The sequence below is a fragment of the Thunnus thynnus genome, chromosome 4 (assembly GCF_963924715.1).
Source record: "Thunnus thynnus chromosome 4, fThuThy2.1, whole genome shotgun sequence".
NCBI lineage: Eukaryota > Metazoa > Chordata > Actinopteri > Scombriformes > Scombridae > Thunnus > Thunnus thynnus.
This window is the reverse complement of record NC_089520.1, coordinates 708,944-732,074: the sequence shown is the minus strand read 5'-3', so window position 1 is coordinate 732,074 and position 23,131 is coordinate 708,944. Positions and strand designations below refer to the sequence as shown.

General features: G+C 41.4%; 1 protein-coding gene across 3 annotated transcripts in view; it reads right to left on the bottom strand.

Moving 5' to 3' along the window:
* Window positions 1-23,131, bottom strand: part of LOC137180858 (E3 ubiquitin-protein ligase RNF123) — a 152,243-nt gene that overhangs the window by 65,167 nt on the left and 63,945 nt on the right. The window lies entirely within an intron of this gene.

The following is a 23,131-nucleotide window of genomic DNA, read 5'->3' as shown; positions in this document are numbered from 1 at the left end:
TTTTAAACTTCTTAACTTGTAACTTATTGTGTTTCTGTTTTAACAGCGATGCAGAGAAAAGTAATAATTTCATCACATCTGTTTGTTTCAGCTTTAATTAAAACAGCTGTGATGATGTTTGCAGTGAAGCAAACCTTCAACTTTATTACATAGATCTGTAAGTGCAGCACAAATAAGTGAACTGAAATAACATCAGTGTCTGTTTCTCTCCTCCTCCTCCATCTCCCTCCATCATCATCATCATCATCATCATCATCATCTCTCTCTGTTTCCTTTTGGTTTTTAATTTCTTCTCTGTATCCTTCAGATCTATGCGTCTAACCTCTACTCCCTGCTGCCACCCTACACCTCTCATCCCTCCGTCTGAAAGCCTCCGTCTGACTCTTTTCATCTTTCATTTCATCCTTTTTCTAAATCCGGCTTTCCTTCGTCGCCCTCTGACTCTCCCGTCTGTCTGCCTCCATCTTTCCTCTTATTTCCCTCAGAAATTCCTCTTCGTTCTGACTGCTGACGCCTCCCGACGCTCCATCCTAAAGGCTGCTCTTTCGTTTCCACGGTAACAGAAGACCACTGGAGAGGACACCGACAAACACACACACACACACACACATCTGATTCCTCCTCAAACCAATCAGTCTGAATGATTGATCCAGCAGATACACACACACACACACACACAACACACTGCTGAGGCTCCATCATCTGCCCACACAACACAACACAACACAACACAACACAACACAACACAACACACAATACAATACAACACAACTAGGGATGCACGATGTTATCGGCACGTCATCAATATCGGCTGATTAAAGCTCTAAAATGAAATATTGGCCTGAAATGAACATTTTCTGCGGATTATGAGAGGCCGGTATGTCGCCTTCTCCTCCGCCGCCTGACTGTGTTTCCCTCCACCGACTGTTTCACCCTGATGGTCTCGGTGTTTCCTCCGTCAGACCTGCTGCTGCTAGCGGAGGCTAGCTAGCTGTGCTTCCCTCCGGTCATGCTGCGGCTAACGCTCCACTAGCCTCTCAGCTAACGTTAGCCTCGGCTCTCCATGTGGATCCAACCGGAGCACCGAGACCCGGTTTGTTATTCAGGTTAAAGTGGGAAGAAGCAGCTGATCTGACGGGCGGCTGAGTGAAGTGCAGCCTGCGGAGGAAACACCGGGACCGTCAGGGTGAAACAGTCCATCATGGAGCTTCTATGTTCAGCTGCACAGATAGGAAACACCTCGGCTGACAGGATGTACCACTCTGTTTGGGGAAAAGAAACTTCTTTTTGGTTTATAACGGCGGTTGTCAACCAGCACACACACAACACCACCTCCTCTCTAACATCAACACCTCCTGGACCTCAGACACAAACAGGAGCGTCGGCCTCCTCAGACTCTGATCGATCCAGTTTCACTAAATCCTGGATCAACTCTCAGCTCATCAATCCAACTGTGATGAACTCTTGCAGCTGAAACAAGTTCCTGGTTACAGACTGTTCATGCAGCGCCGTCGTAGATATATATGAATAAATATATATATATATTTATTATAACACTGTGATACCTGTGAAGTGACAACATCAACACATCAGAGCAGCAGATCCAAACATACAATTATTATTCTGAGACATTCGTTCACTGTGAAGTCTGTTTCACTGAGTTCAGCACTAAAACACAACAAGAAGCAATAGAAAATATAATAATAATAATAATAACAATAATAATAATACAGCAGTCACCAAATACTAAACACACTGAGTATATTAATATATGTTACATAGCTGTGAAATGTTTTTCCTCTTTTTGTATTCACATTTCAAAGATGTATTGTGTTTAATAACGATGACGGATGATGAAACCATCATATATGTTTATGTTCTGACAGCAGTTTGACTTATTCGAATTGTTTATTTCATCGTCCTGGAGGACCCACACGCACAAAACATCCATATAATGCAACATTATTGTCAGCCAACATCGAGATTCATCATCAAATATTAGACTTATCCCTACCCATGAGCCTCAGCTGCTGTTGCTATAGAGACGGGGCGGTTTGACACATCATCGTTGAAGTTATAAACCAAACACGGCGCCATGGTTACCCCAGAAACTACAAGCTAACCGTAGAAACAGCGACTCAGATTCTTCTTATAGCTGATTGGTCAGTAGGTGTCAGTTACCATGGCAACTCAACTCAGCGTAAACTCCAGTTAACTGCAGTCATCTGGTTAACTCACTGATCCTCGTGATCATGTGTGTTTGTGTGTCTCGTAGCTCCCCGTCTCATGGTGTACACACACACACACACACACACACACACACACACACACACACACACACACTAATAAACACATCAGGGATGTTATAATAAATGCATGAGTCACTTGCTAAACTTCAGCTTTAACACTGATCCACTATAACGAGCGAAGATGCAAACATGAATGAATTCATTAAACAGTGAACACATGAATCTTTAATAATCACAAAACACTGAACACAGAATAAAGATAAAGATTAAACATCAAAGTGTAAGAATTTCATTCCAAAGTGAACCGATTGTGAAAAAAGTGACTTTCATTGTTTTGAATCATTTGAAGGATGTCAGAACTGCTTCATGTTCAAGTTTTTATTATTTCAGCCTCCTTTCACTGCTGCATGAGTCCATCTCATGTGAATTAAAAGCTGAACAGTAGGGCTGCAGTCAACCAAAGAAAATCTTGGTCGACTGAAATCGTACATAATCTTCAACTAATCGATTAGTAGCGGGTGGGGGGGGTGGGGGGTGAACTCACATTTCTCCATTTCACCTCCTCAGGCTAGGCTAACCCATTGTTGCTAACTTTGGAGCTAACCTCCGTCACTTTTCCAGCATTCGGGGAAACATCAGACGTGACTTTTTAGCATTTATTAACTGTTAAACTGTAGTCTGTTCTGTACATTTACAACTCACCGTTAACCTTTTCCTCTGCTCCGCTCGCATCCACCCTCACTTTCCCGCCGCTCTTTCCCGCTCACTATGCAAACATACTAAGCGCTGCCCTATTCCTCAACGGAGTTACGCTGCCGATATGTAGCTTTATTCTTGGTATTAAAAAAATATCTTTTGGCCTGGCGGGGGTTCGTTGATATTATTACAGGAGAAACACAGATTCAGTAAACGTTGAGTAAACGTTGAGTAAACGTTGAGTACAGTTAGACCCAGCAGGCTCCATCAGGTTGGGCGAGTTCAAAGCTGTGAAAACAACGGGGGTGTTTTGAATACACCCCCGTTGTTTTCACAGGTAATTTGTTAGTCTGTCCCCCCCGCCGCAGGAAATAATGGATTAATCCTGGAAAGCTGTTGATGTAGCACTTTTCTCCTTATGAAAATAGCATGGAGATTATTCGACCAATGAGAATTTAATCGTACGAGAACATATCGACCAACTAATAGAGCAGACTACAGTCCTACTAAACAGATGTTTACCATGTTTACCATGTTTAGTTTCGCGTGTTAGCATGCTAATATTAGCATTAAACATGAAGTATGGATGAGGCTGACGGGACTGTCTTTAGTTTTTCAGGTGTTTGGTCATTAAAAAGGTTTAAAGCATAGCGTAGGATTCATTCTCTGAGGAACCAAAGTTCATCTGAATCCATCAGATATTAGTTCTGTATGTCAGTGTGGAGACTAGCTCAGACAAACAACATGTGAGCAACATATTTCATAATATCTATAATACTATGTCAGTGTTAACTTCACTCAGCCTGCTGCCTTTATAACAAACAGCTGAGAGAAACTGCTGATTATTTATCTTAACAGTAGTCACAGATGTCTTGGTAAAGTAAAGATCAGGGACAGATGAGTGGATCATTTTAAGATGAATGTTTAGAAGCTTTGGAGGAGATTGTGAAAGCTGCTGCTGATCGATGAAGAGATGAAGGTCTGTGTGTGGAGGAAATGTTAATGACGTCTGGTTTCACTGCACTGTAACGTTCACTTCATGTGTTAATAAAATCGCACAGCTTGTTCTTCTGATTCACTGCAACTTGTGTGTGACTGTAATGTTTTTATGAAACAAAACATCCAGCTGAAGAAATGTCACATTTATTTACATCACAGAATTTAAGGAAATGTCAGTTTTCACATTTAACTCCTGCAACGGAGACGAGTCACTGAGAGCAAGTTACAGTAAACTGGATCTAAAATACAGACAGACGGACAGACGGACTCTGTAGTTTAACTACCAGGAGTTTATTTATTCAAATCAAATTTAGAAGATCACATAAATAATGTAAATGTCCTCAAGGCGTCAGGTTGTAAGACCCGACGGGGAGCGTGTGTGTGTGTGTGTGTGTGTGTGTGTGTGTGTGTGTAGCAGCTGCTGTCACGTCTCTGCTGGTCTCGCTGCTTTCAGATGGTAGACGAGCTACAGCCTCACCGTCACACACACACACACACACACACTCTCTCTCTAGACTGCACACTACTTGTATTATACATGTAAACACATTTTAGTTTAGAAAAATGTCTTAAAATACTTTTTTTTTTTTTAATCCCTGATGTTTATGTGGGGAGTCATCTCACAACAACCTGCTACAACTAATTCACATGGTGAAGTTGCTACGGCAACAGGCAAGTTACACATGATGTACAGATTTTATCAACAAAAACTATGATGAAAAATATTCATTCACAACCAAAATACACACACACACACACACACACACACACACACACACACACACGACTGAACATGTGTTTCCAATAAATAAATCATTTAGAGCTTTATGGAGTTTATTTTACAGATCCTTTAACTTTGTGCTCATTTCCTGTAAATGTTCGGAGTAATTTTCAGATATTTAACGGTTAATTTTTAGGACATTTTACAGATGACACTGCAATTTGGTACAAAATATCAGAAGAAACAGAAAATAGTGTTAAGTTTGTTTAGTTGATATTTGAATGCATACATTAGTTGTTAATTTTCTTAGTCCTAGTCCTTCCTAGTCTTTATAAATGTGATTCTTAATTCTTTAACTGACAGAAATATTACTACTAATATGTAGTTTTGTGTGTTAGTATATTAGGTTGAGCTCATTTCCCAAATGCTATAAAATGATATAAATCATTTACAGTTATGACCAGAGAAAGGAAAGTTACACAGCAGCTACTTTTAAATTAAATGATTCATTATTAATTACTGAAAAAAGTAGCTACAGTACATATGAACCCAAATATCATGAACAACTAAACCATCTTCTCTAAAAATCAAGTGTTAAATACCTGCAAATGACTGAGAACTGCTCCAGGAAATGAATATAAGAATGTAAAATAAAGTGTTTTAATCTCAAACTGACACATCGTTTTCACACAGGAAGCGTTCAGTGTGTTTAAAATGAGCTGCTGTGTGTTGGTGAAGTTCATCATGTGACTCAGTGCTGAAGTGTGCAGGAGCCAATCAGAAACAACCTGTAATCTGAGCTCACAGAAACGGGTCGGTACAGCGTGACAGTCGCTGTTTACAACACGTCTCGGTGTTGGATCCATGTCAGTGACAGATGTGTTTTACCTCCTCCTGCATGTACCAGTGATGCTGAGAGGAAGCATCTGCACCTCTGCCTCCGAGTGTGTGTGTGTGTGTGTGTGTGTGTGTGTGTGTGTGTGTGTGTGTGTGTGTGTGTGTGCGTGAGTGTGTGCGTGTGCGTGTGTGTGCGTGATGGGAGCAGGTTGTTTGCTGTCGAGCTCAGACAGACATCAGCTATGAACGCAGATGAAGCTCTGACAGAAGAAAGACAAAACAAGATGGATGCTGCTGTCTTCAGGTAACATGTGACACCTGTGATGTTTCTGCACAGACACACATGACCAAACACACCCGACCACACACAGCTGCACACTGACGGCCGTCATTTACATTTTCACCTCTTCTTTAAAAAGACATATACATACATGTAATATATCTGTATGTATATATACCAGTGGAGGCTGGTCCATAGAGACAGAGGAGGTTGATCCTCCTCTATTTTTTGAGAGACAAGAGGGAGATCAAAATATAAAAAAGAATATTTGGTTGAAATAAACCATAACCAAATCTCAGTATTATTTATAAAATATTTTTTCTCTCCTCTTTGGAAAAAATCCATTATTGAAATTCTGGTTAAAATGCTTCAACAGCGACACCTGCAGGGCGGGAGGAGAAAGAGCAGTGTGTGTGAAGCGGTGGTGGGGGAGAGTGGGGGGGTAGGGGGCAGAGGAGGACGGGTGCCTGCTGTCCCCCACAGGGCGGGATCTATTACATCAATTTAATGTACTTTTTTTTTCATACTAATCTGTGATTGGCCAAGACACGTAAAATGATGCTCCAAGGGAGGCTGTCCTCTCTAACCAATCAACAACCAGAATGTAATATTGACATCAACTTGGTCCAATAATAGTTTCCAGATTTCATCTTCGATTGTCTCCACTGTAAGGCAGAGTAGCAGCAGCAGATAGCTCCTTGTGTTAGCCAACGCAACAGCTGGCTTGTGTTAGCAGCCTGAAGGACTCTTTATACATCCATGGAAGGACTGTTAAGGACTGTTGTTAAGCTAACGGGAGAAATTATCTGGACTGTGCAGCGCAGCAGCAGCAGGACACTGCCAGGGAGCAGCTGGAGAGAGAAGCAACCGGAGAAACAACCAGGAGAGTTAGCTTGTTTGTCATTGTTGCTAATGATATCAGACTGGTTAAGCAGCAGCCATAAAGTTTTGTTAACTGACAAACAAGATGACTAACAATCACAAATGGATGTTATGACATGAATACTTCATCTCCATGATAGAAAGAAGAAGACATCAGATAACGTGAGTCAGATACAGCTTCTCTATCTCTGTTGCTTTGGTCGCTAATTTTATCTCTGATAGTTACATGTATCTGTGTGGCTGTTTGGTGAATTTATCTCCTTAACAAGAATGCAGCAGAGATACACATATAATGTGTTGTAGGTAGTTTGCTTGTTGAAGTTACAGTGAGCTGTCTGGACTCACTCATTCATGCGGAATTGATCCAGTTTTTAATTGAGTGGTCGTTCAGTCACCTGTTGATGTTGTGTGATTAGTGAATGAGTGTGCAGGAGGTCTGGCTGCTTGCTTCTGACAGTTTCTATTGTTTTTGGACTGTACCACACTAAGACCATATGATCATTTAAATAAATAACAATAAGTTCTTTCAGCAGTCAAATGTGAACAATCTGTTTAACACAACAACAGAGAGCAGAGCTGCTAGTTTCACCTGTAAACAGCCTCCAGGTGTAGAATCATCAGTCCAGCTGGACGACGGCTGCATCACTACGGTAGGAAAGAGGCTTTTTTTGTTTGTTTGTGTGTTAACAGCGTTTCAGTTATGAGTTATTGATCCAGGAAGTTCCAATCTGTCAATATGTTTCCAACTGTAGTAAAGTGTGTATCAGAGCCTACAGACACTCCTCACAACTGTTCTGTTGTTGTCTCAGAGTGAAACAGCTGCAGCTGTCGGTGACGCTGCGTCTCTTTGAAACGTTGTTGTTGTTGTTGTTGTTCAGACGTGCGCAGGAAGGCGACGACAGACAGGAAATAAATACTGAGAGAATCACTGATCCTGTTTTTGCTTTCAATCAATATTCAATTTAGAATCAAAATCATGAAGCGTTACTGATGATAAACAACAACTTCTACACATTCAGACCTGCAGTGATTAGCTGACTGATTGATCCACAGAAAATTATGCAACTATTCTTCGTTGTCATTTTTAAGCAAAAATAGCAAACATCAGCTGGTTCCAGCTGCTCAAATGTGATGTTTTCTTCTTCTTCTGTGACAGTAAACTCAACAAACCATCTGAAGACATCATCAAGGGCTTTAGGAGATTATAACAACCTTTTTTCACTATTTCATTATTATTATTATTATATAAATAGTTGCCATTTATTCTAATAGTTGGCAACAGTTCAATAATTAAAGTTAAAGTTGATTAAATGATGTCACGTCACAAATGATCTAAAAACAATTAAAATCTGACATTTAAATCTAATATTAACTGATGTTAGTTTTGTGCAGTAAAGAACTTTTTAATTCTTTAAATCCTGACGTCTGTTCATCATCGACTCGACTGCTGCTGTACAGTTTGAAGTCGAGGGTTGCCAGATCCTCCAGTCAAGTATCCCCCATATCCATCTCTTTACTCTTTCACAGGAAACACGAACCCAACAGCTCTGCAGAGATCTTAACATGACAGAAGATCCTAAAGACTTCACAACTCCGCTGCAGTATAAAACAATACACAGCCTGGAGGATTATATTTCACTTCTTTACGAGTGCAGTCAGTGTTCAGTGACTGTGAAATGTGATTAAAATGTGGGATAGAAGAGGCGGCAGGGGAACAGCAGACTGACAGAGAGTCAGGAGAGTCACGTGTTGGTTTGTTCACATGTGAGCATCACTTCACATTCACAGTCTAATAGCAGACAGGAAGTGATGAAAAGCTTCTTCATGAGTCGAAGGAATACAAAGACAAAGATGATGATGATGGTGAATGAAGTAACGCAGGTCAGCGGTGATGAAGCTGGTATGTGATGAGTCAGCAGATGAACATCATGCTGAGAGGAGATGATAAACCTCAACATGTGCATCAGACTGAATCTATTCAGGCTGCAACTAATGATTATTTTCATTATCAATTATCTGTCAAATATTTTATCAATTAATCAGTTTTAGTCGTTTGGTCTTAAAAATGTCCGTCGTTGTTTCCCAAAGATATAAAATATATCAATATTCATATTTAAGAAGCTGCAATCAGAGAATTTTAAAAGTTTTTCATAAAAAAATGACTCAAAATGATTTAGTTGATTATAATCTTCTTGTCCAGGAGCAGCATCGCTTTGGTCAAACCGCGTAATAACGACGTCCGTCACATGATGCTCGCTGGTCCTAAAAACATCTTTCCAACACAAACGATCACTAAAAAAGGAAACGACTGTAAAAAGGTCAATAAATGTCTCTGACTTGTTTTATTATCAGAGTTTGATCCATTCAGTCAAATAACATTTAGAAAAGCTGCATGATTAAATTAACCAGAAGTCTCTACTGAGCATGCTCTGAGCAACTTTCATAGGAATGAACGTCTTTGAACGCAGCATCATCCATGATGTTCAGTCATAAAGCAGATTATAATGTTGACCTGCTGGTGGCGCCAGAGGAAACCTCCGAATGTTTCCTCTGGTGACTCTGAATGTCTGCTGTAAACATCATAATAATCCATCTGACAGATGTTGAGATATTTCAAATAACAAGAGACAGAGTGTGATGTAGCGTGGCATCATGGGAGTTGTTGTTTTCATTGTTAAACAACCAGCTTCTCCAGTTAGGACCAGTAACGGGACAGAGTGCACAGTAAACTCAGCAGCCACACATTTCTCTGTTCTGTATTTCTCTGTTTAGCATCCTAAGGTTATGCTAGCTGATTGTTGCTAACTTTGGAGCTAACCTCCTTCACTTTTCCAGCATTTGGGGAAACAACAGACGTGACTTTTTAGCATTTATTAACTGACACACTGTAGTCTGTGCTGTACATTTACTGCCAGACTGACAACTCACTACTAACCTTTTCCTCTGCTCCGCTCGTATCCACCGTCACTTCTCTGCCCCTCGCTCTTTCCCGCTCGCTACGCAAAGTTTTCAGGTTATGTTTCCCAGGCAACGACAGAGGTTGACTCACGTACCGGAGCAGCGCTGCTCAGAGACTCCCAAACTCTGTCGATTTCAAATATTAAAAAATATTTTTTTGGCCTGGCGGGGGTTCTCGTTGTGTCATTATGGAGAAACACAGATTCAGTAAACGTTCAGTAAACGTTGAGTAAACGTTGAGTACAGTTAGACCCAGCAGGTTGTGAAAACAACGGGGGTGTTTTGAATACACTACTGAATAAAACTACTGATGGAAACACAACTGAACAACATATATAACAGAGGTCTAATGTTGTAGCTTTAACTGAGCATGTGTTTGTGACTCAGAAGAACAGATGAGTCTGTGCTGTTCCTTCAACATGTTCTCTCAGCGTCCTCGTCCACCACAGAGGGAAACATTTCTGAAAGCGGACTCATCGGGACGTGACTACGTATTGGAAAGCAATCCTCTCAGCTATCGCACAGAGCAATAAAAAAAGATCACAGCAGGCCGGGGCGCATGTGGTTGGAAAAAAACAAGGTCCCCGGAGCCCAGGCCTCTCATGCTGCAGAGCTGCTAAGCTAATTAGCCCCGGTCTCAATCTAATCTGCGGATGGCTGCGAGCTGCTTCTGATGTCTCTCCGCCCGAGGTAATGGACAATAATTAGCACCATTGATTTTCTACTATAATGGAGGGAGGAGGAGGAGAGCTGTTAATAGTCCTGATGTGAACAGAGGGAGGCACGAGGGTGACGCACAGATCAAATCCTCGGCAAAGATCACCATTAAAATAAATGAGTGAGTCCACACAGAGCACACGAGAGCGTTAAAGGGAGGAAGACGTCATGCGGAATTAAGAGCCAGAAGCCAGTTCAGAGGAGGAAGAGTTAACAAAACGATGGATTTACTGAGAGAAGAAGAAGAAGAAGAATTAAAAGCCTAATAATAAAAGGAGGCTGTAAATCAGCTGTAGCTGGACGTCCTGCAAATAAACTAATAAAATAAAACACCAAAGATTGAAGCAATAATGAACAAACACATGATGAGGGTCGGGGAGGGTTCATGCATCATATTCTTTAGGACGTCATGAGCAACAATAATAAAACACCTGCAGGCGGATGAGTTGGTAAAGTTGGAAGAAGGAACGTTCTCTCCTCTCATTGGTCAGATGTGTCTGAGGTGAGAGTGAGAACATCAACACAGGAAGAAGCTCCTCTCCGCCCAGATATCAAGAGGACGACCTGCCTGGTTGTTAGTCCAGAGTTCAGCTGCTTCAGTTCACTAAATCACTAAATCACTAAACATGTTTGTGTTTCAGTCTGATATCTGCAGACTGCTGCTAGCCGGCGTTAGCTCCTCGAACTTCAACTCTCACCAACAAACACAAACAGATCAGATTATCTTCAGTCTGTTTTGTCTGGTAGTTGTGACGTTTTATTTACGGCGAGGTCGTCAGAGCAGCTGCAGCCGCCAGCGTCCTGCGACCTGCAGCAGCTCAACATGACTCAGCGCATTTTCTCACAGTGGAAAGACAAATTACTCAAATTAAATCTGCTGCTTACTGAATTATTTTAGACTCATCAGATATTTTCATGATTATGCAACAATGTGTAGTTGAACTAATGTGTTTTTCCAAAAGGCAAAAACACATTTATAGCTTCATTTGCAGTTTTCTGGAACAGACTTGATTTGTGCAGCGACAGCAGACTGAGAGGAGACTCACTTGAAGGTCTGTCATCTTAAACTTTCCCTCTTTTCTAAAGAGGAACCATGAAGGAAGACGTTTCTGGTCTGACTGCAGTCAGCAGGAGGAAGTGAGCAGGATTCATTGCGTGGGGAAGCATGCTGCTAAGCTACCAGCCTGACCCTTTAACCGTCACAGATGTAATCAGTGTTTTTAGTGACGGAAGGTGAAAGGTCTGACGTTGTTCTTCCAGCTCGTCGGTGTTAGAAGCTGTTAAAAGAAGCAGCGTGATGGGAAACAGGAGGTTTTATTTCTACAGATGTCAGGTGTACACAGGTGTGCAGGAGAACAGAAGTGGCCCGGAGAAACCTGCTGCCTCTCGCTGATTTATTACATGCAAACACTTCAACACCCACGAGTGGCCGCAGCGAACGCAGGCAGCATGTGAGATGCATTAGGACATGAAATGAGTTCAGAACACAGCTCGAGGCTGTTTAATCAGTGTAGGACTGAGCTGCAGCAGCAAACACACAGAAAGGAAGTTCATTAACATTTAGCTTCATATTTTTCACAGCAGCAAATCTAATTCACGTCTTATTCTTGTTTCTTCTGAGCACTGTGAGACTCCAGCTTTGTTTCACATCTTTCTTTCTGCCCAGTTACCATGGTTACAGGTTAGGGGGTTTTTGTTGTTGTTTATGTTTATTGTTGAGGTGGTAGTGGGTGGTGCTGAACTGCATTATAGTGCATGTTATTGAAAAGTGTTGCTAATATTTTGTTTACCTCATTAACACACATGAGGAGGCAGAATATTAAGATTATTTTCATCATCTATTAATCTGTTGATTATTTTCTTGATTAATCAGTTTTTTGCTGTCATAGAAACTAAGAAACCAGAAAATATTCACATTTAAGAAGCTGAATCAGAGAATTTGGACTTTTTCTTCTTTAAAAAATGACTTAAAACAATTAATTGATTATGAAAATTGTTGGTGATTAATTTAATAGTTGGCAACTAATAAATTAACTAATCGTTGCTTCATAAATGTGTTGGTTTGCATCAGACTGACTTCCTGTCTTTCCTCTGAGAGATGAAGATGTTACACACTGATGGAGACAACAGGAGAACCATGCTAACTATGCTAACGAAATACAAGCTACTTATTCATCATGGTGCTGAGATGTTTTCACACAGAGCGTCCTCATAGGCTGAGCTCAGGTGGAAACATTAAGTCAAGACAAACAGACAACAAGTTGTTTTTGTGCTAAAATGTTAAATAACCCAAAAGGCAGAAAGACAAGAGGAGCCGTTGTGAATATCTGAGGTGCAGACATGAAGAACATTACGTTTCATCAGACGGGTCGGCTGCTGACGTTAGCATGTAGCTGGAAACACCGCTGAGCCTCACACACAAGCGACAACCTCCGGGGCTGCGTTCTATCTAACGGCCATCAGGGGGCGACTCCGCTGGCTGCAAAAAGAAGTCTGACTGTATGGAAGTCTATGAGAAAATGATCCTACTTCTCTCCTGATTTATTACCTCAGTGAACTGTTTCCTGATGAGTTTATGATCTCAATCACTAGTTTCAAGTCGTCTTCAATACAGCATGTTGTTCATTTTGTAAATTATGGTCCGATTTATAGTAAATTAGATGATAAAACAGCGTATGCTTTAGGGTGTGGCTACATTGTGATTGACAAGTTGCTACCATGGCGACAATGTTGATTATATAACGTAACCATCTTGTACAGACGTAGCTGCTGCTATTTCACAGTGTTTTCAGTTCACGAAAGTTAACTGTAACATTGTGATCACCTAAAAACAGTCTTGTTCAATAAAAGACCCATCAATGAGTCAGATGATCAGTTTTTCCGATAAGTACATTTTGTTTTAACGGTTTTAGGCCTGTTTTTCACTAGCAAGAATTAGCATTAGCATTAGCATGATCACCGTTAACTATAGATTGTAAATGCACCGTGCTAACCACGCTAACAGCTAGCGCTATGATCAACTCCACCCTCTCGTCCAAATATGGTCACTTCTGGCTCCAAAAATCAAACATGGCGACGGCCAAATCCAAGATGGCGACGGTCAAACCGCTACACTCGAGGCTTCAGAACGGCAGTTCACAAACCAACAGGTGACGTCACGGTGACGACGTCCATATTTTTTTACAGTCTATGCTCACACAGCTAACAGCATTCCTGCCTTCGCTCCAGTTCTTGTTCATGGAATCCAGTTTTTCCATATTTGTTATAATTCTCGTTAAATTTGTTGTCCGATTGAGTTTTCATAGCTTCACTATCGTTTCCAATAAAAACATGAAAGGCTGCTGTCTTCAGCCTCTACTGGAGACTGTCTGACCTCATTAACTCCATCAGCTGTCAGGAAAAACATGGAGTCTCCAAATGTTCTTTATGGAAATCCATCTGAACCCTTTCATGACTAAAACACTGTAGACGTCAGACTGTGATGTGTCTTCTTCACGTGTGTTCGCAGGTGTTTATATGCTGTCGGTTATTCAGACTGGAGACACATTTTTATTTTAGGTGGACAAACTTCTTCAGTTTCTACTTCCTTCAAAGACCTGCTGCTCTGTTTCTGTGTCACCTCCAGTGTTTCTGTTGGAAGATCGTCACTGTGGTTCAGCAGCTGCTAAACTCAGAAATGCATCTCTTCTCTTATTTCTCTACTTTTCTAAAACCTCCTCCGGAGTGTGTAGATGTGAAGATACAGAACACCGTTTCTTCTTCGCTGGTTTTCTGTGGCTGACCTGCTCGTCTGTCCTCTGCACATGCCCAGTAGGAGGAGACGCAGGTTGTTTTTGCACAAAATGATATTTTAGAATTTAGTGGCTTCATGTAGACGTCGACGAGGTTGCATCACAGCACAGCTTACTCACTCTTTCATCTTTTATCTCTTTCACCTCTCTGTCAGAAATCCCTGCATCTCTTTTTTGTTTGTTTTTATTTTGTTGTTTGTTGTTTTGCATCGTTCCTCATGGCGTCAGCAGGATGTATGCTGATGTGTTCTATAGGCACTGGTCAATACATCCCATAATGTGAGGACACAGTAATGGCAGCAGTGAGGTTCAGGGGAGACTAAAGAAGAGTCCTTGATGGATTGGATCACAGGCCACTAAACTAATGTGTGTTCATGATGTTGCTGTGAGAACAATCTAAAAAGCTCCATTAAATACACACTAATGCTTTCCTTCAATTTCCCCCTAAGTGCTTTAAAAGAGAGAATCTGGCCTGAATAACAGTCACAGACGTATTATTGATCTATTTGTTCCAGCACTTTGTAGTTAAAGTACAGTATTAAACTTTCACACAGCAGATTGCGCAGCTGTTAGGAATCTACTGTATGTGTCATATAGAGGAGATGAGGTGAGTCTCACTTCTCTGTCTGTGGCTCATTTTTCTATTTAATCCGCTCAGAGTGACATTTTGTGTGAAAATGTTTTTGCTGATGTGACAGATGGAAACATGCTAACAGCAACGTATATCTATATACTGTTTCAATCAACATGACGACAGAAACAAATAAAAGACCCGTTAAAGCTGAGCAGATGGTCAGTTGGAACGTCAGCTGCAGGTCGGAGCTGCTGTTCTCTTTCACACACGTTTTCACACCTGATTAGTTCACATTTAGTCAAACAGTCTTTGTTAAAGTCATGTGACTCGGCTGTCAGCTGTGTCACATGATGTTCAGACAACTATCACTGATCATACTGAAGATGATTCTCAGCTTCTGTTTTCTCTGGCGTCTCAGTGGATTAATGGAGGTTTATTGTTGATGACATCAGAGACGACGGTTTCGTGTCTGTGTTCAGTCGTGACTCTGAGGAGGAAGATGAGTTTTGACTCTTCATCTTTCTCTTGTGGTGATTTCTGGCTTCATCCTTGTTTCCCAAAAGCATCTCAAGGCTAAACAGATCAAATCCATCTTACAAACCTTTGTAAGTTTAAAATATGTTTACCAGAACTCGGTACTGAAGATGCTTTTAGAGATGACTCCTCATCACTCGGAGGAGACTGAGAACATGTGAAGAAGCTGCAGGAGGAACCAAAAACAACTTTTTATTCAAGTTTTCATTGTTTTTGTTCGATTTAAGTCTCTTTTTCATGAACACTGATGATCTTGGATGTAAAACAAGTGATGCTGATGTTTAAATTAGAAAGTAAAACTAAACCAACACACACAAACAATGAATCTGCCAGTTTGTGTCGTCATCTTCCTCCTCTTCCTCCTCTTCCTCTGCTTAAATTATATCTTCATCTCTTCTGCCTGAAATGCGACTTCCTCGCTGGTATATATTCAGGTTTCTGTATCTTCTCTTTTCTTTCTATTTATGGTCTGTATGTTGTTTACTTCACACTTGTCTGATACAGACATGATGATGACCGAATGACGCATCTTCATCAAACTGCTTCACTTTAGTTTGAATCTTCAGCAGCTTCATTAAAAGTTTACTTTCTTGAACTGGCTTCCACCCAGGAACAGAAGCTTCCTGTTCATACTCAACTATTTCAAGCATAAAACATGTATTTGTGTTGTTTACAACAGTCTGTACCTTCAGTAAACAGAACATCTCACAGTCATACAGGTGACTTTAAAATGTACAGTCACAGAAACGCTCTGAACCTCGAAGACTGATCATGAAACGAGGCTCAGATCCTGATATCCTGCAGAGTACACACTGTGTTGTTCATCCAGTCTGAATGAGACTCTATGAACTATATTATATATAGTATATATATATATATACTATTATAAAGTAATATCTATCTATCTATATGTTGGTGTTCTTAATAAAAACTGATCAACTATGGCGCGTGTGACTGTGATGATGGATCAGCCAGCGTCTCTGCGGTTAAAGGTGTTAAAATAATAAAATCATGGTGTTTTTCAGCAGCACGTCGGCTGATAATCTAAAGTAACTCTGATGATTCAGCTCAGATTTTAGGATAAGACACTTGAGAAGACGAGAACACGGTCACATTTAGTCAAACTTTACTTTTAAAGAACAAATTAACATGAAGAAAAAGCACAACGTGGGCTGTAAGTCCTGCAGAAGACATCCATTGGCAGAGCAGGACAGAGACACTTCCAGCAAAAAGTGCTGATTCATGAACCACAGCCTCCAAAAACTAAACTCATTAAACACATTAAAGACAACTCAGTGTCACGAGTCTGCAGATGAAACAGGATATAAAACAGAGGAAACATCTGTAATCACAACACATCATTTCAAACTGCACCGACACCAACAACCAACCACTGCTGCTGTAATCATGCAGAATCATCTCCACATGATGACATAACCAGGACCAGCGAGTCTTTGCCTTTATTATGACGTCACTGGTCACACCAGAGTCCGTTAATGTGCAGCGAGCCTTCCTGTGGCATCACATCACTGCAGTGTTCTGCTCCACAACACTCTGCAAATATCTTCATCACAACTTCTACTGCGGATGCTTCTGATAAGACCATCAGTCATCAGTGTTTCTTCCTCATTAATATGTAAAAAGATGTGTGATGTTTCTGTGCAAAACATTTAAAGTTACAGAAAACGTCAAATAACAACTTTTAAATAATTTAAATGTGTTTTTGTTTTTGACTGAGTGAACTGCCCAAGAATTACAGAGCTGCTTTTATTAAAATAAAGTCTGTGTCATTGTAAATCCTGTTTATGACTGTCTGTTGTCCCTTTAAAGCAAATGTTAAATGCTTTAATGTCCTCTGAGCTGCTGGCTAACAGATGGCTTTAGTGGCTTTTTTCAGCATACAGCAGGTGTATATTTGGCGTTTAAACTGATTAAAACAGATATTTGGCAGTACAGACAGTACAGACTGGTGACAGGAGTGGACGAGGTGACAACATGAAAGAAAAAATACCACCAACATTCAAATTAATGAGCGTGAGAGTCTATTTATGCACGAATATACACCAACAAGACAGTTATTGCTGTATGTTGCCTGATAAAAGACAAAAGTCAGTCGATTGCTTGAACAGAAGAGATGACAGAAAGAGGCCACACATGATGTATACAGAGAAGAGACCGAACAGGAAGGAAAGAAACTCAAACTGCACAACGACCCGACGAGATCAGTCAACACTCACAACACTGACAGGACTTCCTTTAACACACTAACAGCACACACACCAACAACCATCAGTTTCAACTCAGTGTATTTCTCCTAATGTCCAATTAGGCAACAGAAGTGCTGAGACACACTGAGACACACTGAGACACACTGAGATACACTGAGATACACTGAGATACACTGAGATACACTGAGACACACTGAGACACGCTGAGACACATCGAGACACACTGAGACACATCGAGACACACTGAGACACACTGAGACACACTGAGACACATCGAGACACACTGAGACACACTGAGACACACTGAGACACATCGAGACACACTGAGACACACTGAGACACATCGAGACACATCGAGACACACTGAGACACACTGAGACACACTGAGATAAACTGAGACACACTGAGATACACTGAGATACGCTGAGATACGCTGAGACACGCTGAGACACACTGAGATACACTGAGATACACTGAGATAAACTGAGACACGCTGAGACACACTGAGACACACTGAGACACATCGAGACACACTGAGACACACTGAGACACATCGAGACACATCGAGACACACTGAGACACACTGAGATACATTGAGACACACTGAGACACACTGAGACACACTGAGATACACTGAGATACACTGAGATACACTGAGACACATCGAGACACACTGAGATAAACTGAGATAAACTGAGACACGCTGAGACACACTGAGATAAACTGAGACACGCTGAGACACACTGAGATACACTGAGATACACTGAGATACACTGAGACACGCTGAGACACACTGAAACACACTGAGATACACTTAGACACACTGAGATACACTGAGATACACTGAGATACACTGAGATACACTGAGACACACTGAGACACACTGAGATACACTGAGACACACTGAAACACACTGAGATACACTGAGACACATCGAGACACACTGAGATACACTGAGACACACTGAGATACACTGAGACACACTGAGATACACTGAGACACACTGAGACACACTGAGATACACTGAGATACACTGAGACACACTGAGACACACTGAGACACACTGAGATACACTGAGACACATCGAGACACACTGAGATACACTGAGACACATCGAGACACATTGAGACACATCGAGACACACTGAGACACACTGAGACACACTGAAACACACTGAGATACACTGAGACACACTGAGATACACTGAGATACACTGAAACACACTGAGATACACTGAGACACACTGAGACACACTGAGATACACTGAGACACACTGAGATACACGGAGATACACTGAAACACACTGAGATACACTGAAACACACTGAGATACACTGAGACACACTGAAACACACTGAGATACACTGAGACACATCGAGACACACTGAGATACACTGAGACACACTGAGACACACTGAGATACACTGAGATACACTGAGACACACTGAGATACACTGAGACACATCGAGACACACTGAGACACACTGAGATACACTGAGACACACTGAGACACACTGAGATACACTGAGACACACTGAGACACACTGAGATACACTGAGACACACTGAGATACACTGAGACACACTGAGATAATCAGAGACACACTGAGATACACTGAGATAAACTGAGACAGTCTGAGACTGAGTGTGTCTCAGTGTAACTTACAGACATGACAGAGGAATCAATCTGAACATCTGACTCAGCAACAAGGAGTAAATATTGTTTGACAGTATGAACGAATCTTTAACATGAAAACAGATTCTATTAAACAGCTTCATCCTCAGAATCATCACATCTGGCTGCTTTCTTCTTCTTCTTATGATCTTTGGCTTCTCTTCTACATCTACAGTTTATTACATTTAGTTTCACAGCTCCTACCTGGACTAAGACACAAGCATGGATTCATATATTTGGGTGTTTTGTGATCATTTGTAGACAGAATGTGACACAAATTCAACTTCTCTGCAGTCCCTTTTCCTGCTTCATCCTTTGCTGTGAGCTGTGCTGACGGGAGAACTGTGTTCAGCCGGTGTGGCGGTGGAGGTTTTGGGCCACAGCTACTGCACCGCCTCATTTGTTAGAGTGGAAAATGTCCACTGCAGCTGAATATTTACGAAGCATTTTTCATGAGCAGTCAATCATACAGTGACTGCTTCATTGCAGTGTGGTTCACAGTAAACAGCAGCAGTAGGTGGCACCAACACAGAATGTCAACATCACGTCTCTTTTCCTGAGAGGAAATGTAATAACTACGGATATCCTTTAAATATTATAGTATCTATATTAAGCCTGATAGTGACCTAAATGACACAGAGTCATATCTGAGTAATGATACAGATATAAGCCAGTCCTGAAGGTCCTGGTGTAAAACTATTGATTAATCAGTGTAAAGTATTGATCTGAGAATATATAACTCCTGATCCTCTAGAGAGAAGACGTCTCACTCTGTTGGAACTACAGAAACACTCTGATCGTCCAGTGGTGTTACAGAGTGGAGCGTCTTCCCTCACAGAGGATCTTTGGTCGAGTACAGACACACAAACCGACAACGGACGAGTTTCATTTTGTCATCAGGCGACTCACAGAACGAAGGTTGATATGAGCTGAAAGTGACGCTCAGCGTGAGAAGCTGCAGCTTTTCTTCTCTGATGTTGACTCTGATGTGCGGTGACGTGCTGCTCTGTGGAGGAGAGCGGCTGTAACATCTGATCAGCTATATTACAGCTGATACTGATCATTAGGATCAGCTCTGATCAGCTCTAGTTATAATCATTATATTTGGCTAATCTGGTGCGCACACATCTTTGACTACAGACATGATCAGACAGTCGGACGAGGAGTAAATTTGCTCCTTTTAGCATCTTTTCAGTTGGCAGACAAGTCAGCCATTTCCTGAATATCAGCAAAACAAAATGTCCTGAATGTTTGTTTCCATCCACTGCTGCTGTGTGCATATTAGCAGATGAACAGCAGGTGGCGCTAATTCTCCAGTCGCTGCCGTTAAACCGCCACAGAAGAAGAGACGCGACGAGACGACGTTGTTAAAAGAGCGACAGTCAAAGCTGAAACGATGGAAAACATGATGGAAATATGACATTTCTGTTAGTTTCATGCATTGATGTGAGGAAGGTGTTAGTATGATTTTTATCTGACCCTATGTACTTCATTGATTTTGGGTGTTGGACATGTGGCATAAACATTTCAGAGTCTGCATGTCACCTTAGGTAATATGGTATGGCCCTTCAGGGGACCTTAGAAATACAAACAATGGATCCATGGTCAAGTTTGGAACTGTTCCAGATGTGGTTTGTTGTGACACATAATATGTTGTGAGGTAGCTGTCAATTACATGATGGATGGCTCCCAACTGACCTAGTGCACATGGAAAACCTATGTTATTCATGTGATGAGATACAGATGTGTAACCCCATATAAGCTATGCACCGACAGGGGTACGGTGCCCAGACCATCTTTGTACATGGAATGGACCCGATGGCCATCGTCTAATAAACGTCTACAAAATAAGAACTTCGCCAGCTCTTCCTTTGAACGATATCATCACACATCCTTCCTTTCAGAAGGTTACAGTCTCCTCATCATCATCATCGCTCTACACAGATCTGATGTTTTCAGTCACATGATTCATTTATTCACTCAGTCTGTTTACATCTCAGACAACAGGAGACACTTTTCACACTGATTTCTTACTGTTCTGTTGTCTCTCTGCTGGTGTTTAAACATGGAAGCGTGCGTGACGTTTCCTCTCATCCATCCTGTGTAGTTACAGGAAGTAAATGAGGGGATCCTATCAGCCTGTAACATCAGTGCCTGCAGCCCATTACAGTCACATCACTCACCGCCATTAATCTGTGACTGGCTGAGCGACGTCCAGGATGAGCCCGACTGACAGAGCTTTTATAGAAGGAGGAGAATTATTAAGTGCTGAGGCTCACATATTAACCGGCTGGGGGGGGGGGGGGGGGGACATGCAGAGACAATCCAGTCAATTTCCTGACGAACGGCGAGAGAACAGAGAGGAAGAGTGAAGCCAGCTGGAGGCGCGACGGACAGAGAGGGAGACCCGAAGAGACAGTTTCACTAAAAATGACAACAGAAACATTCACTTACAGCTGATTAACTGACACAACAAACATCTTTAAGTGCTGTCAGTGTCAGTCGCTTTCAGACCTGCGTCTCTTTACGTCCACGTGTCCGTCTCATGTTACTTTCACCTGACAGCTTCTGTCTCATCTCAGTATCGTCTCCTCATTCGCTCAAAGCCACCGCAGGAAATAAGGTTCACTAGTAAAACCACAGTGATCACAGCAGATTATCTATTGAATGTCAGGAAATTGTACAAAATGTTTGTTAGAATTTCAGAGTTGACGTCTTCATATCTTTTTATGTTCGTCCAACAGTCCAGAACTCAAAGACAATCAGTTTACTGTCATTAACAACAAAGAAAACCTTTCAATGATAAATATGTTTTTAGAAACGGCTCCAAAGACAAATAACAGCATCACGTTTTCAGTCTCCAGAGAGTAGTTCTGTGTACGGCTGACGCTACTGAGCATGTGCAGGAACACGCTTCTGTTTACAGCTTGTTGTGCTGCAGTTAAACAACCTCTGACTTTATACTGAAGTTCTTTGACAAAAGTATAATGTTTTATAAAGTCAGAGGTTGTAAACAGAAGCGTGTTCCTGCACATGCTCAGTAGCGTCTGCCGTACACAGAACTACTCTCTGGAGACTGAAAACGTGATGCTGTTATTAGTCAAACTAACGTGATGAAGGAACATGTGACCCAGTGCAGCGGTGACGTGTTTTTAATCAGAATTATCAGCTTTGATACAAACACAATACTGGTTAGTAGATCAGTTCATTGTTGGTTTGGATCCAAACATGAAGAAAAATATAGAAAATCAAAACAATTCTACTTTAAATCTTCACCAATAAGAATCTGAAACCAGCAAATATTTGACATTTTTAATTAACCAAAAACAAGATTAGATTAGTTAATGATTAATTTTCTGTCCGTTAATCGATTATTGGTTGTAGCTCCGTTTTCAACTTCCAATAAATACATAATCAATTAATATCCAGCTTCAAATACGATGTGAGCAAATAGGAATGACAATCAGTGGATAAACTATCATGCTGAAGAATATAAACCCAGGACGACTCTGGTGTCTCAGTCTCACATCATGTGACAAACAGCAAATGAGTTGAGAGAAAAGATTCAGTCTCAAAATGCGCCAGCGTTTCCTGTCAGTCGGTGGTTCCTTTGGCACCAACCGGAGCTTTTACCGTCTGGTAATTCAATTTCCTCCAAACTTGCAGCTCATCAACACCCTGGAATATGAGTGTGTGAGTGTGTTTATGTGTGAAACCAAAGTGTCTCTTTGACGCCTCTGAAGCAGTGAAACGAGGCTAAAACGTCGCTGGAACCCAGTTATCCCGTTAACCACGCAGACAAACACCCTTCAGCCACATCAGGATGCCGTTAAACACAGTTCTGAAGATGCTTTAATCCAAATAATGCACCGCACAGCGCCATGAGAGCGCACACTTCAAAGTATGGGTGGCCTAAAGGGGACATTTCCCAAAACTCATTTGAACAAAGCTGATTTATTATCGGCACAGACTGTCAGCAGACCTTCACACTG